The 15392-nt window shown below is 39.9% G+C and overlaps 1 pseudogene; it reads left to right on the plus strand.

Moving 5' to 3' along the window:
• The window catches only part of LOC113305375, a 51641-nt pseudogene extending 36633 nt beyond the window's left edge, over positions 1-15008 (plus strand).
• Positions 15009-15392: the final 384 nt, after the last annotated feature.

Genomic DNA, 15392 nt, shown 5'->3' on the forward strand with positions numbered 1-15392 from the left:
CTCTACTGCCATTAGACGAAGATAACTTCCCTTATTTTCTTCTATGCTTTTGATTCTCATGCATCTTTTTGAAAGGCTGCATACTCCAACATGCTGCTATAATCATCTCATACCGTGTAAACATTTTGCAGACACATGCCAGCTTCTTTCTTTTATGCAATTCTGAGCTGTAACAATCTTCAAAATTCTATCCGTAAACAACTCCAAAAAATCAAACAAAATATCAAGAAGTTATTACTTTCCCAGTTTATGAGTATTACGTGAAATCTTCTCCTTTAACTCATATACCTTCCCTGTTTGGATGAAACAGGGCCTTCTCAACCAAATCCAACGAAAAGATCTCAATAAATCTCGGCCAGAATCAAGTTAGGGAATCTCGCAGTAACCAAAACCAAAACTTTCAGCTGAAATATTCCCGCAAAAATTCTTTCTGGCCGTGAAGAAGATGGAGTACCCCTTAACCATACCAGGGGTGTGAATAGTAAAGGAGGTGCCCCTTATCCAAAGTGGGATTTCGTTTAGCAAATGCCCTCTGGGGTGCCATTAACAACTTTTCGAGCCAATTCTCCACAAGAGCTTATTCTTCCAAAAACAACTAAAACAAGTTTATTAGTGATAAAATGAGTCCCATCTAATATATTTATGGGTGAAAATGCGTCACACTTGCGTGCTCATCAAATTCCCCCACACTTACATTTTGCTAGTCCTCAAGCAAAACGAAAAATTGACCCGCTACACAGCTGGTTTTTTTTTTAGACCCTCTATACAGCTGGTCATATGATAAGGTAAAGAGAAAGAGACCCGCTACACAACTGGTCATATTTTTTTTTATTTTTTTATATATATTTTTTTGAGACTCGCAACACATTTGGTCATATAATGCAAGAAAAAAAAAGAAAAGACCCGCTACACAGCTGGTCATAACCCTAACAATCAATTTGTTTTCATTTTATATTTTTCAATTTTATTTTTATTTTTTTTAGACCCGCTACACAGCTGATCATAATATGCAAGAAAAAGGAACAAACTCGCTACACAACTGGTCATGATTTGCAAGGAATTTCCTGAAAAAATAAAGTAAAAAGTTTACCTCTCCCCTACACTTAAACATTACATTGTCCTCAATGTAATGGAGTCATCCAACGCAAATATTAATATGGGAAATGCAAAAAGTAAACCAAAATAAAAATAAAATAAAGTAAATATACCTACTGGAATGTATAAAAATGGATCCCCAAAAATTAACAGCCTGAAAATTTGGGGATCAACCCAAAGTACAGTATTTACAAATGACAGCTTCACAATTATGCTATGAAAATATGGTGACATTGAAACTGTCTGAAATAGAGGATTACCCCCAAACCTAGTTTTTACTTCACATGGAAGTGAGTATAGAACAAAATATGGGGATAGTATTGGGACTGGGGAAATATCAATTGGTTCATGCACGATATCAGGAATAGGCAAGTCCTCTAGGTACTTAGATGCAAAGTAATCCAACAACATTTTAGAAGCACACAATTCTAACCCTAAATTAGGCAACTTTTGGAAGTCTAGGGGTCTAGAAACAACCTCTAAGTTGGGTGAATTATCTTGTGGGATGGATTCGTCTATTGAATTAGGAAAATGATCAACACAATCATCCACAGGGTCATCTACAAATTCTGTCTGGAATAGGAAGTCACTACAAGACTGATCATCATCATCGTTAAATAATCTTTGGCATTCCAGAATTCTCAATCTTTGTTCCAAACTAAGTGGTGTGTATTTGTAATACTTCTCATATATCATTAGCGGCGATTCTTCACTTACCTCATGTGAAGCAGAAACTCCATACCGTTTCCTACGCTTATATTCAACAAGCGTCATCTCAGATGACGTTTCATGATAATTTGAATTTCTAAGCTTATATTCCGCCAGCGTCATCTTAGGTGACGTCTCCCCAGAAGAAGTCATCATCCTCAAAATGTCCCTGAAAAGAAATACAAAAAGAAACGCATAAAAAGGAAAAAAACAATCTAAAAAAAAATGAAAATACTGTACAAAAAAAAAAACCTAAAAAATTAATCTAAAAACAAATCCGCGTCGGCGGCGCCAAAATTGATCGGGTTTTAAAGTGTTGTAGTGATAAGATTCGAACTCTAAGACCTGTCAAGACTAAATTTAAAGGTTTAAATAAAATAATAAATAAAAGAGAGATTTACTGGGACTAGGATTCCACCGAATTCATAGCATGAGGTTCAATTATTTATTCTCAACAATTATCGCTCAATAAATAAAGTAACACAGACTCTTATTTTCGCCAAGGTAGATTCTCAAAATATTAGTTATAAATCGTAAGCATGGGACATCAAGCATCTAAGCAAGCATGACCCATCAAATAAAATGATAACTAATTAATCAAAATCATAATTCTAAATTTAATTAGTGCAGAAGTCAAATAAAGAATAAAATAAATTCACCCATTTATGATATTCGGCTTCCTCCGTCGACCCAGTGTACGGGTCTAGCTTCTCATGATAAAAACACACTAAAAAATATAATTCATAGCTCAAATGGTGTTTTTATTAAAGAAAACTAATAATACAATGAATCTACAACGCTGGAAGATCGTTTCAGAAATCGCCGTTACAGGAGTTGTTGCAAATTCAAAATAAGCGTGCCAAATTGACTGTTACGAGTACTTTTTATAAACGACAGTTCTCTGCGACAGTCAATGGACGTCAACTGTTCTTCTTCTTCTTCTTCTCTGCAGCAGCAGAGATATCTGCTCTGCAACCCTCTGTTCTTTACCCCTATCACTCGATACCCTTTTCTGTGACCCCGAACACCTATTTATATTCCAACAACACCCAAATATCTCGAGTTTAATGCGAATAATCCTATCTTTAATCATTATTCTCTACTGCCATTAGACGAAGATAACTTCCCTTATTTTCTTCTATGCTTTTGATTCTCATGCATCTTTTTGAAAGGCTGCATACTCCAACATGCTGCTATAATCATCTCAGACCGTGTAAACATTTTGCAGACACATGCCAGCTTCTTTCTTTTATGCAATTCTGAGCTGTAACAATCTTCCAAATTCTCTCCGTAAACAACTCCAAAAAATCAAACAAAATATCAAGAAGTTATTACTTTCCCAGTTTATGAGTATTACGTGAAATCTTCTCTTTTAACTCATATACCTTCCCTGTTTGGATGAAACAGGGCCTTCTCAACCAAATCCAACGAAAAGATCTCAATAAATCTCGACCAGAATCAAGTTAGGGAATCTCGCAGTAACCAAAACCAAAACTTTCAGCTGAAATATTCCCGCAAAAATTCTTTCTGGCCGTGAAGAAGATGGAGTACCCCTTAACCATACCAGGGGTGTAAATAGTAAAGGAGGTGCCCCTTAGTAATTGAGTGCCCCTTATCCAAAGTGGGATTTCGCTTACCAAATGCCCTCTGGGGTGCCTTTAACAACTTTTCGAGCCAATTCTCCACAAGAGCTTATTCTTCCAAAAACAACTAAAACAAGTTTATTAGTGATAAAATGAGTCCCATCTAATGTATTTATGGGTGAAAATGCGTCACACTTGCGTGCTCATCAAATTCCCCCACACTTACATTTTGCTAGTCCTCAAGCAAAACGAAAAATTGACCCGCTACACAACTGGTTTTTTTTTTAGACCCTCTATACAGCTGGTCATATAATAAGGTAAAGAGAAAGAGACCCGCTACACAGCTGGTCATATTTTTTTTTATTTTTTTATATAGACTCGCTACACAGTTGGTCATATAATGCAAGAAAAAAAAGAAAAGACCCGCTACACAGCTGGTCATAACCCTAACAATCAATTTGTTTTCATTTTATATTTTTCAATTTTATTTTTATTTTTTTTAGACCCGCTACACAGCTGATCATAATATGCAAGAAAAAGGAACAAACTCGCTACACAACTGGTCATGATTTGGAAGGAATTTCCTGCAAAAATAAAGTAAAAAGTTTACCTCTCCCCTACACTTAAACATTACATTGTCCTCAATGTAATTGAGTCATCCAACGCAAATATTAATATGGGAAATGCAAAAAGTAAACCAAAATAAAAATAAAATATAGTAAATATACCTACTGGAATGTATAGAAATGGATCCCCAAAAATTAACAGCCTGAAAATTTGGGGATCAACCCAAAATACAGTATTTACAAACGACAGCTTCACAATTATGCTATGAAAATATGGTGACATTGAAACTGTCTGAAATAGAGGATTACCCCCAAACCTAGTTTTTACTTCACATGGAAGTGAGTATAGAACAAAATATGGGGATAGTATTGGAACTAGGGAAATATCAATTGGTTCATGCACGATATCAGGAATAGGCAAGTCCTCTAGGTACTTAGATGCAAAGTAATCCAACAACACTTTAGAAGCACACAATTCTAACCCTAAATTAGGCAACTTTTGGAAGTCTAGGGGTCTAGAAACAACCTCTAAGTTGGGTGAATTATCTTGTGGGATGGATTCGTCTATGGAATTAGGCAAATGATCAACACAATCATCCACAGGGTCATCTACAAATTCTGTCTGGAATAGGGAGTCACTACAAGACTGATCATCATCATCGTTAAATAATCTTTGGCATTCCAGAATTCTCAATCTTTGTTCCAAACTAAGTGGTGTGTATTTGTAATACTTCTCATATATCATTAGCGGGGATTCTTCACTTACCTCATGTGAAGCAAAAACTCCATACCGTTGCCTACGCTTATATTCAACAAGCGTCATCTCAGATGAGGTTTCATGATAATTTGACTTTCTAAGCTTATATTCCGCCAGCGTCATCTTAGGTGACGTCTCCCCAGAAGAAGTCATCATCCTCAAAATGTCCCTGAAAAGAAATACAAAAAGAAACGCATAAAAAGGAAAAAAACAATCTAAAAAAAATGAAAATACTGTACAAAAAAAAAAACCTAAAAAATTAATCTAAAAACAAATCCGCGTCGGCGGCGCCAAAATTGATCGGGTTTTTAAAGTGTTGTAGTGATAAGATTCGAACTCTAAGACCTGTCAAGACTAAATTTAAAGGTTTAAATAAAATAATAAATAAAAGAGAGATTTACTGGGACTAGGATTCCACCGAATTCATAACATGAGGTTCAATTATTTATTCTCAACAATTATCGGTCAATAAATAAAGTAACACAGACTCTTATTTTCGCCAAGGTAGATTCTCAAAATATTAGTTATAAATCATAAGCATGGGACATCAAACATCTAAGCAAGCATGACCCATCAAATAAAATGATAACTAATTAATCAAAATCATTATTATAATTTTAATTAGTGCAAAAGTCAAATAAAGAATAAAATAAATTCACCCATTTATGATATTCGGCTTCCTCCGTCGACCCAGTGTAGGGGTCTAGCTTCTCATGATAAAAACACACTAAAAAATATAATTCATAGCTCAAGTGGTGTTTTTATTAAAGAAAACTAATAATACAATGAATCTACAACGCTGGAAGATCGTTACAGAAATCGCCGTTACAGGAGTTGTTGCAAATTCAAAATAAGTGTGCCAAATTGACTGTTACGAGTACTGTTTATAAACGTTAGTTCTCTGCGACAGTCAGTGGACGTCAACTGTTCTTCTTCTTCTTCTCTGCAGCAGCAGAGATATCTGCTCTGCAACCCTCTGTTCTTTACCCCTATCACTCGATACCCTTTTCTGTGACCCCGAACACCTATTTATATTCCAACAACACCCAAATATCTCGAGTTTAATGCGAATAATCCTCTCTTTAATCATTATTCTCTACTGCCATTAGACGAAGATAACTTCCCTTATTTTCTTCTATGCTTTTGATTCTCATGCATCTTTTTGAAAGGCTGCATACTCCAACATGCTGCTATAATCATCTCAGACCGTGTAAACATTTTGCAGACACATGCTAGTTTCCAAAGATATCCAAATATTCCGAGAATATTTCTTCTTTCTTTTATGCAATTCTGAGTTGTAACAATCTTCCAAATTCTCTCCGTAAACAACTCCAGAAAATCAAACAGAATATCAAGAAGTTATTACTTTCCCAGTTTATGAGTATTACGTGAAATTTTCTCTTTTAACTTATATACCTTCCCTGTTTGGATGAAACAGGGCCTTCTCAACCAAATCCAACGAAAAGATCTCAATAAATCTCGGCCAGAATCAAGTTAGAGAATCTCGCAGTAACCAAAACCAAAACTTTCAGCTGAAATATTCCCGCAAAAATTCTTTTAGACCGTGAAGAAGATGGAGTACCCCTTAACCAGACCAGAGGTGTGAATAGTAAAGGAGGTGCCCCTTAGTAATTGAGTGCCCCTTATCCAAAGTGGGATTCCGCTTAGCAAATGACCTCTGGGGTGCCTTTAACAACTTTTCGAGCCAATTCTCCACAAGAGCTTATTCTTCCAAAAACAACTAAAACAAGTTTATTAGTGATAAAATGAGTCCCAACTAATATATTTATGGGTGAAAATGCGTCACCTCTTGCATGCTCATCAAATTCCCCCACACTAACATTTTGTTAGTCTTCAAGCAAAACGAAAAATTAGCCCGCTACACAGCTGGTTTTTTTTTTTTAAACCCGCTACACAGCTGGTCATATAATAAGATAAAGAGAAAGAGACCCGCTACATACCTGGTCATATTTTTTTTAGACCGGCTACACAGCTGGTCATATAATGTAAGAAAAAAAAGAAAAGACCCGCTACACAGCTGGTCATAACCATAACAATCAATTTGTTTTCATTTTATATTTTTCAATTTTTTTAGGCCCGCTACACAGCTGGTCATAATATGCAAGAAAAAGGAACAGACCCGCTACACAGGTGGTCATGATTTGCAAGGAATTTCCTGAAAAAATAAAGTAAAAAGTTAACCTCTCCCCCACACTTAAACATTACATTGTCCTCAATGTAATTGAGTCATCCACGCAAATATTAAGATGGGAAATGCAAAAAGTAAACCAAAATAAAAATAAAATAAAATAAATATACCTACTGGAATGTACAGAAATGGATCCCCAAAAATTAACAGCCTCAAAATTTAGGGATCAACCCAATATACAGTATTTACAAACGACAGCTTCACAATTATGCTATGAAAATATGGTGACATTGAAACCGTATGAAATAGAGGATTTCCCCCAAACCTAGTTTTTACTTCACATGGAAGTGAGTATAGAACAAAATATGGGGGTAGTATTGGGACTGGGGAAATATCAATTGGTTCATGCACGATATCAGGAATTGGCAAGTCCTCTAGGTACTTAGATGCAAAGTAATCCAACAACACTTTAGAAGCACACATTTCTAACCCTAAATTAGGCAACTTTTGGAAGTCTAGGGGTCCAGAAACAACCTCTAAATTGGGTGAACTATCTTGTGGGATGGATTCATCTATGGAATTAGGCAAATGATCAACACAATCATCCACATGGTCATCTACAAATTCTGTCTGGAACAGAGAGTCACTACAAGACTGATCATCATCATCGTTAAATATTCTTTGGCATTCCAGAATCCTCAATCTTTGTTCCAAACTAAGTAGTGTGTATTTGTAATACTTCTCATATATCATTACCGGGGATTCTTCACTTACCTCATGTGGAGCAGAAACTCCATACCATTGCCTACGCTTATATTCGGCAAGCGCCATCTCAGATGAGGTTTCTTGATAATTTGACTTTCTAAGCTTATATTCCGCAAGCGTCATCTTAGGTGACGTCTCCCCAGAAGAAGTCATTATCCTCAAAATGTCCCTGAAAAGTATTACAAAAAGAAACGCATCAAAAGGAAAAAAAAATCTAAAATAAAATGAAAATATTGTACAAAAAAAAAAACCTAAAAAATTAATCGAAAAACAAATCCGCGTCGGCGGCGCCAAAATTGATCGGGGTTTTAAAGTGTTGTAGTAATATGATTCGAACTCTAAGACTTGTCAAGACTAAATTTAAAGGTTTAAATAAAATAATAAATAAAAGAGAGATTTACTGGGACTAGGATTCCACCGAAGTCATAACATGAGGTTCAATTATTTATTCTCAACAATTGTCGCTCAATAAATAAAGTAACATAGACTCTTATTTTTGCCAAGGTAGATTCTCAAAATATTAGTTATAAATCGTAAGCATGGGACATCAAACATCTAAGCAAGCATGACCCATCAAATAAAATGATAGCTAATTAATCAAAATCATAATTCTAATTTTAATTAGTGCAAAAGTCAAATAAAGAATAAAATAAATTCACCCATTTATGATATTCGGCTTCCTCCGTCGACCCAGTATAGGGGTATAGCTTCTCATGATAAAAACACACTCAAAATTATAATTCATAGCTCAAATGGTGTTTTTATTAAAGAAAACTAATAATACATTGAATCTACAACGATGTAAGATCGTTACAGAAATCACCGTTACAAGAGTTGTTGCAAATTCAAATTAAGCGTGCCAAATTGACTGTTACGATTACTATTTATAAACGACAGTTCTCTGCGACAGTCAATGGACGTCAACTGTTCTTCTTCATCTTCTCTACAGCAGCAGAGATATCTGCTGTGCAACCCTCTGTTCTTTACCCCTATCACTCGATACCCTTTTCTGTGACCCCGAACACCTATTTATATTCCAACAACACCCAATATCTCGAGTTTAATGCGAATAATCCTCTCTTTAATCATTATTCTCTACTGCCATTAGACGAAGATAACTTCCCTTTTTTTTCTTCTATGCTTTTGATTCTCACCCATCTTTTTGAAAGGATGCATAGTCCAACATCTCAGACCGTGTAAACATTTTGCAGACACATGCCAGTTTCCAAAGATATCCAAATATTCAGAGAATATTTATTCTTTCTTTTATGCTCTGAGCTGTAAAAATCTTCCAAATTCTCTCCGTAAACAACTCCAGAAAATCAAACAGAATATCAAGAAGTTATTACTTTCCCTGTTTATGAGTATTACGTGAAATCTTCTCTTTTAACTCATATACCTTCCCTGTTTGGATGAAACATGGCCTTCTCAACCAAATCCAACGTAAAGATCTCAATAAATCTCGTCCAAAATCAAGTTAGAGAATCTCGCAATAACCAAAACCAAAACTTTCAGCTGAAATATTCCCGCAAAAATTCTTTCAGACCGTGAAGAAGATGGAGTACCCCTTAACCAGACCAGGGGTGTGAATAGTAAATGAGGCGCCCCTTAGTAATTGAGTGCCCCTTATCCAAAGTGGGATTCCGCTTAGCAAATGCCCTCCAGGGTGCCTTTAACAACTTTTCGAGCCAATTCTCCACAAGAGCTTATTCTTCCAAAAACAACTAAAACAAGTTTATTAGTGATAAAATTAGTCCCATCTAATATATTAATGGGTGAAAATGCGTCACACTTGCGTGCTCATCACCATGCGGCTACTAAAATGAAGGCGTGCGACGATCAACGGCCACCCTTCCATCCTGGATGCAAATCCTAGCCGTCCAAGGTCGCCAAACAACGCATGGTAACCTTTGGCCCAAAACCCTAGTTTTGGCCACGCCAAACCGCGCCAAGGCATGCCATGCCACATGTTCCAATATCATGCCAACCACCTTGCCGCGTCATACCATTCCGGCCTTCCCTATGCGGTTACAAAAACGAAGGGGTGCGAAGATCAACGACCACCATTCAATCCTAGATAAAAATCCTAGTCGTCCAAGGTCGCCAGACAACACATGGTAACCTTTGGCTCAAAACCCTAGTTTTGGCCAAGCCAAACCGCGCCAAGCATGCCATGCCACATGTGCCAATGGCATGCCAACCACCTTGTCGCGCCATATCATGTCGGCCTTCCCTATGAGGTTACCAAAACGAAGGCGTGCGATGATCAACGACCACCATTCAATCCTAGATACAAATCCTAGCCGTCCAAGGTCGCCTGACAACGCATGGTAACCTTTGGCCCCAAACCCTAGTTTTGGCCACGCCAAACCGCGCCAAGGCATGCCATGCCACATGTGCCAATGGCATTCCAACCACCTTGCCGCGCCATACCATGCCGGCCTTCACTATGCGGCTACCAAAACGAAGGCGTGTGACGATCAACGGCCACCCTTCAATCCTAGATGCAAATCCTAGCCGTCCAAGGTCGCCAGACAACGCATGGTAACTTTTGTCCCAAAACCCTAGTTTTGGCCACGCCAAACCGCGCCAAGGCATGCCATGCCACATGTGCCAATGGCATGCCAACCACCTTGCCGCGCCATACCATGCCGTCCTTCCCTATGCGGATACCAAAACGAAGGCGTGCGACGATCAACGACCACCCTTCAATGCTAGATGTAAATCCTAGCCGTCCAAGGTCGCCAGACAACGCATGGTAACCTTTGTCCCAAAACCCTAGTTTTGGCCACGCCAAACCGCGCCAAGGAATGTCATGCCACATGTGCCAATGGCATGCCAACCACCTTGCCGCGCCATACCATGTCGGCCTTCCCTATGCGGCTACCAAAACGAAGGCCTGCAACAATCAACGGCCACTTTTTCATCTAAGGTGCAGATCTTAGCCGTCCAAGGTTACCAGCTAACGCATGGCAACCTTTGGCCCTAACTTTTGGACGCGCCTAAACTAGGCCATATTAAAGCCATATTGATCATGCTTTCATGCCACTGTCTACCAAACGAATGGTTGCAATAATCAATGGCTACATTTCCTTTTAAGATGCAAAATCTCGACCGTCGAAGGTCACCACCGAGCCGGCAAGTCTCCCAAGCTCAACTTGCCAGACAACAACAACAACGTGCTACATGTTTTCCACGAAAACACTCGAGACATCAACGCATGTCACAAACTGGGAGATGCTCATTGGGTATTAGTTTGGCGGTTTACAGGGTGCGGTTTACAGCGTGCGGCGTACACTACGCCCGTTATAAGAAAGTGTCATAAGGATGAGGCGATTAGTAAATACAGGGAGTAATGGTGAAACGCTTTCTTTTATGGAACATCAATTCCAAGGTTACCGGTTACCACCTCCTCCCATTTACTCACCCGTTTTCCATTTCTTAATGAGACCAGAGTACGTTTCACTTCGACTTGTATAAATAGGAATTACCTATTTCCACCGAACAACAAGTTCTGGTCAGGAGCATACAACAATCAGAAAACGTTTGCTAGATTTCCCATCTATTAGCTTCCCACTTTCTGATACAAGTCAGAAAACAACTACTCTTCCAGAATCAACTATTCTGGTATCAACACTCTCTTCGCTTCCCTCCCCAAAACCAACCCTTCTCCTCCACTTTGTGACCGAAGCAAGTCTGGAACGACCATTTCTTGGTTTAGGCCGGACTTGTACATGTTGATCTCTCGAATCTAAAGTACTCCCTTGCAGTACATTGTTTAGGTTTTAGATTTGTTTCTCACCCATTTCACACGAAATTACCGAAACCAGCAGAAACTGTTTTCACCCTCAAACACCTGTAAATTTCGGCGCCTTGCCTATACTTAAGTTCCTTTGAATGCCTTTTATGCTTTGTTCTCCGGCTGAACCCTTAATGTTGACATGGCATGACGATTTGTGTTCACTCGCATCAGAGTAGCATGAATCTCCAAATATCAAGGATAAGATCTTTGTATAAGGTATTCAATCAGAAAAGCATGATGCTCTCTGGCAATGAACTTAAAAGAACTATGTGTCAACACATAGAATTCAATCAATTGTCCTGACTAACTTGCAGAAGTTAGGGTTTCGTGCCTCGCACAGTATACCAGACCTTGCTTGTCAAAATTAAGCTTAGGAAAACTAGGTAATTAATCTGCCATGGATTAGCAGGTGCAAAACCTCGCCCAGAATCTGAAAAACAGGGAGCCGCAGCAGCAAAGGGAGGCATGGCCATGCTTTAGGCCAGCTGGCGCCACTTGCCATTGGCCACGCCCCATCATAATTCGACCTTATTTCCCTCGACCAATCAGGTCGCTTTAAACTCGCCACGCGCATATAAGTTGTGGATGGGCCCATGCTTGCCGACCCCACTTCCCATTGACCAATCGGGTCGCTCTAGAGCCGCCACACTCTCGCTAGAAGTGTAGCCGCACCTTATATTTGGCCGACCCACTTTTCGCGGCCAATCAAGTTGCTATAAACTTGCCACCATACATTAAAGGTCAAACGCACCCTGACGCACCACCATAGTAACTGGCAAGCGAAATGCTCCCTGCCACGACAACATATTGATCGGCATGCCAACATGACACTCTACCGCGGTAACATTCCAACATGCCACTCTACCGCGGTAGCATGCCAACATGACACTCTACCGCGGTAACATGCCAACACGCCACTCTGCCGCGGTAATATGCCACTTCGTGGCAACCTGCCATAAATAGCCACCCCACGGAAATCCCTACTCCTATGGCCGTTTCCACACTATGGCCTTGCCATAGTTCCTTTGGCATAGCCAGGGCGCCATTCACACAAAAGTATCGTCATGCCGCGGCCGCATGCCATACACACTAATTAGGGTTTCGACATGCCAAACCCTAATTTGGGAAAGTTGCTACCAAAGTCAAATAACGTTTCCCAGAGCAATGGGATTGGTGTGGCAACAGGGCCAATGTTTCCACGTCGCATGTGAGTCCAATACCACAGCGCCAAACTCTAGCCTTGGCCATGCCACCAAGCCCTAACTTTGTCCACAGAGCCAAATCTTAGCTTTGGACGTGCTACAACACCACAGGCGTGGCCATTCCACAACGCCACTGGCATGCCGCTATGCCACAGCTACTTGCACACCGCTATGCCACGGCTACTGGCACACCGCTATGCCACGGCTATTAGCATACCGGCATGCCACATCTACTGGCACACCGTTATGCCACGGCTACTGGCACACCGATATGCCACGGCTAGTGGCACACTGCTATGCCACGGCTACTAGCATGTCACCATGCCACGGCTATTGGCACACTGCTATGCCACGCCTACTGGCATGCCGCCATGCCATGGCTACTAGCACGCCACCATGACACGGCTACTAGCACGCCGCCATGCCACCGCTACGCCATTGGCATGCTGTTATGCCACGGCTACGCCACTGGCATACCACTAGCATGCCGCTATTCCAATGGTGCCCCTTTGTTATACAACAAGATGCGGCCATAATCAATGGACATTCTTCCTCATGAGATGCAATCTCGGAAATCCAAGCTCGCCACCAAACTGATAGACCTGTGGTGAGTTTCAGGCGACCAGCTTCCTAAATCTAGTGTCCATGGTTACGTCAGGCGCCACTTGCATCAACGTGCCAATGACATGCACGATCCATGCCATCCATGCCACATTGCCATTGGCGTATACAAAAACACCACCGTGCCATTATCAGGCACCAATACAAGGTAGCCATAATCAACGTCTACCCTCCTTCATGAGATGCGATCTCAGCCATCGAAGTTCGCCATCAAACTGACACACCTGTGGCAAGTTTTAGGCGACCAGCCAAAACGAGCCTAATAGCATTACATGTTATTTTCCTACGGTAAGTCCCTTTACTTTGACTTGCCACACGTAGCGAAGTGTTACATGTTTTCCACGAAAACACTCGAGACATCAAACATGTCACAAACTGGGGGATGCTTGTTAAGGTATTGGTCTGGCGATTTACAGCGTGCGGCGTGCAATGCGGCCGTTACAAGAAAATGTCATGAAGCGGGACAATTAGTGGTGGTGAAAAGTAACTGTGTAAACGAATTCACTTCCTTCATCATGGAAGCATAACGTCTGACGGTTACATATTACTCTTTTCTTCCACCGCTCAATCGTTTCCATTTCCTACGAGACCAGGGTACGTTTCAATATGACTTGTATAAATAGGCTTCACCTATCTTCACCAAACAACAAGTTTTGGTCGGCATCAGTATCTAGAAATCACCTGGTAGCTTTCCATTCTGCTAGCCAGTTCTACTTTCTGATACAAGTCATAAACAACCACATCTTCAGAATCAACGATTCTGGTCTCAACACTCTCTTCGCTTCCCTCCCTAAGACCAACCCTTCTCCTTCACTTTGTGACCGAATCAAGCCTGGAACGGCTATTTCTTGGTTTAGGCCAGGATTGTACAGATTGATCTCTCGAATCAAAAGTACTCCCGTGCAGTATATTGTTTACGGTCTAGACTTGTTTCTCATCCACACACCCAAAATTACCAAAATCACCAGAAACGATTTTCACCCACAAACACGAAGGTCATACCAGAAAAGGAAGACAGGTATATCTTGGTGGATACGATAAGGAAGATAAAGCATCTAAGGCTTATGACTTAGCTGCATTGAAGTTTTGTGGGCCTGCAACTCGAATCAATTTTCCACTGTGTGTCTATCACAAAGAACTTGAAGAGATGAAGAACATGAATAGACATGAAATTATTGCCAGCATAAGAAGAAAAAGCAGTACTTTTTCAAGGGGAACATCAGGGTACAGAGGAGTGAATCGTGTTAAACAGGGTCAACATGGAAAATGGCAAGCAAGAATTTGGAGGGTTGCAGGAACAAGGATTTGTATCTAGGAACTTTCGATACTGAAGAAGAAGCAGCGGAGGCTATGATATTGCTGCGATAAAGTATCTAGGAGAAAGAGCACTTACTAACTTTGATATCAGTAAGTACGACGTTAAAAATAAATCTGAAAGTTCAACTTCAAATGGTGGTGACCTTGGGAAACGCCCGTCGCCTCAAAATATTTCATCTGTTGCTGCCATTGAGTCAGTTGTGGTTCCTGATCTTGCTATAGAAATTAGTGAGCATCCAAGTAATCAATTTTCTACTATAATATGGTCGAACAGGTCTGACGAACTAACTCAGATAACAGATAAGCCAAATTCTTCGGTTCGTTCAATGCGTAATCAAAATTTATCAAGCAAAGGTAGTCCTAAAAGCAGTTCATTTGTTTCTCAAAGTGATCAGTATGATCATATAATGGGTGGATTATATTATCATCTCAGTTTACAATGAATTCAGCACCTGAAAACGGCCCAATTAGTAGTGATTATCAAGTCTCGGCAAATTGGACTACAGATGGAAGGGGATCGCAGAACGTATTAGTTCATCATCAGTTGCCATGCTTGGACTATCGGATGACTCAAACGATGGGTTTTGGGGCGATTATTATTATTAGAATAAATCACCGAACCAAAATCAAAAAAATGGAAATTTTTTAAAATGTATGTTGGCATTTAAAAGGTGGTGATTTCTACCAAATTTCATGTACAGTAAATCCTCTCCGGAGGAATACTCCATATAGGAATAAACTCCATATAAGAATAAAAATTTATGGTCCCAATTTGGGCCAGTTATATTTAAGAATAAACTCCAAATTGGAATAAGTCATAATATTTT

This window comes from Papaver somniferum, chromosome 8 (genome assembly GCF_003573695.1).
Source record: "Papaver somniferum cultivar HN1 chromosome 8, ASM357369v1, whole genome shotgun sequence".
In the NCBI taxonomy this organism is placed as follows: Eukaryota; Viridiplantae; Streptophyta; class Magnoliopsida; order Ranunculales; family Papaveraceae; genus Papaver; species Papaver somniferum.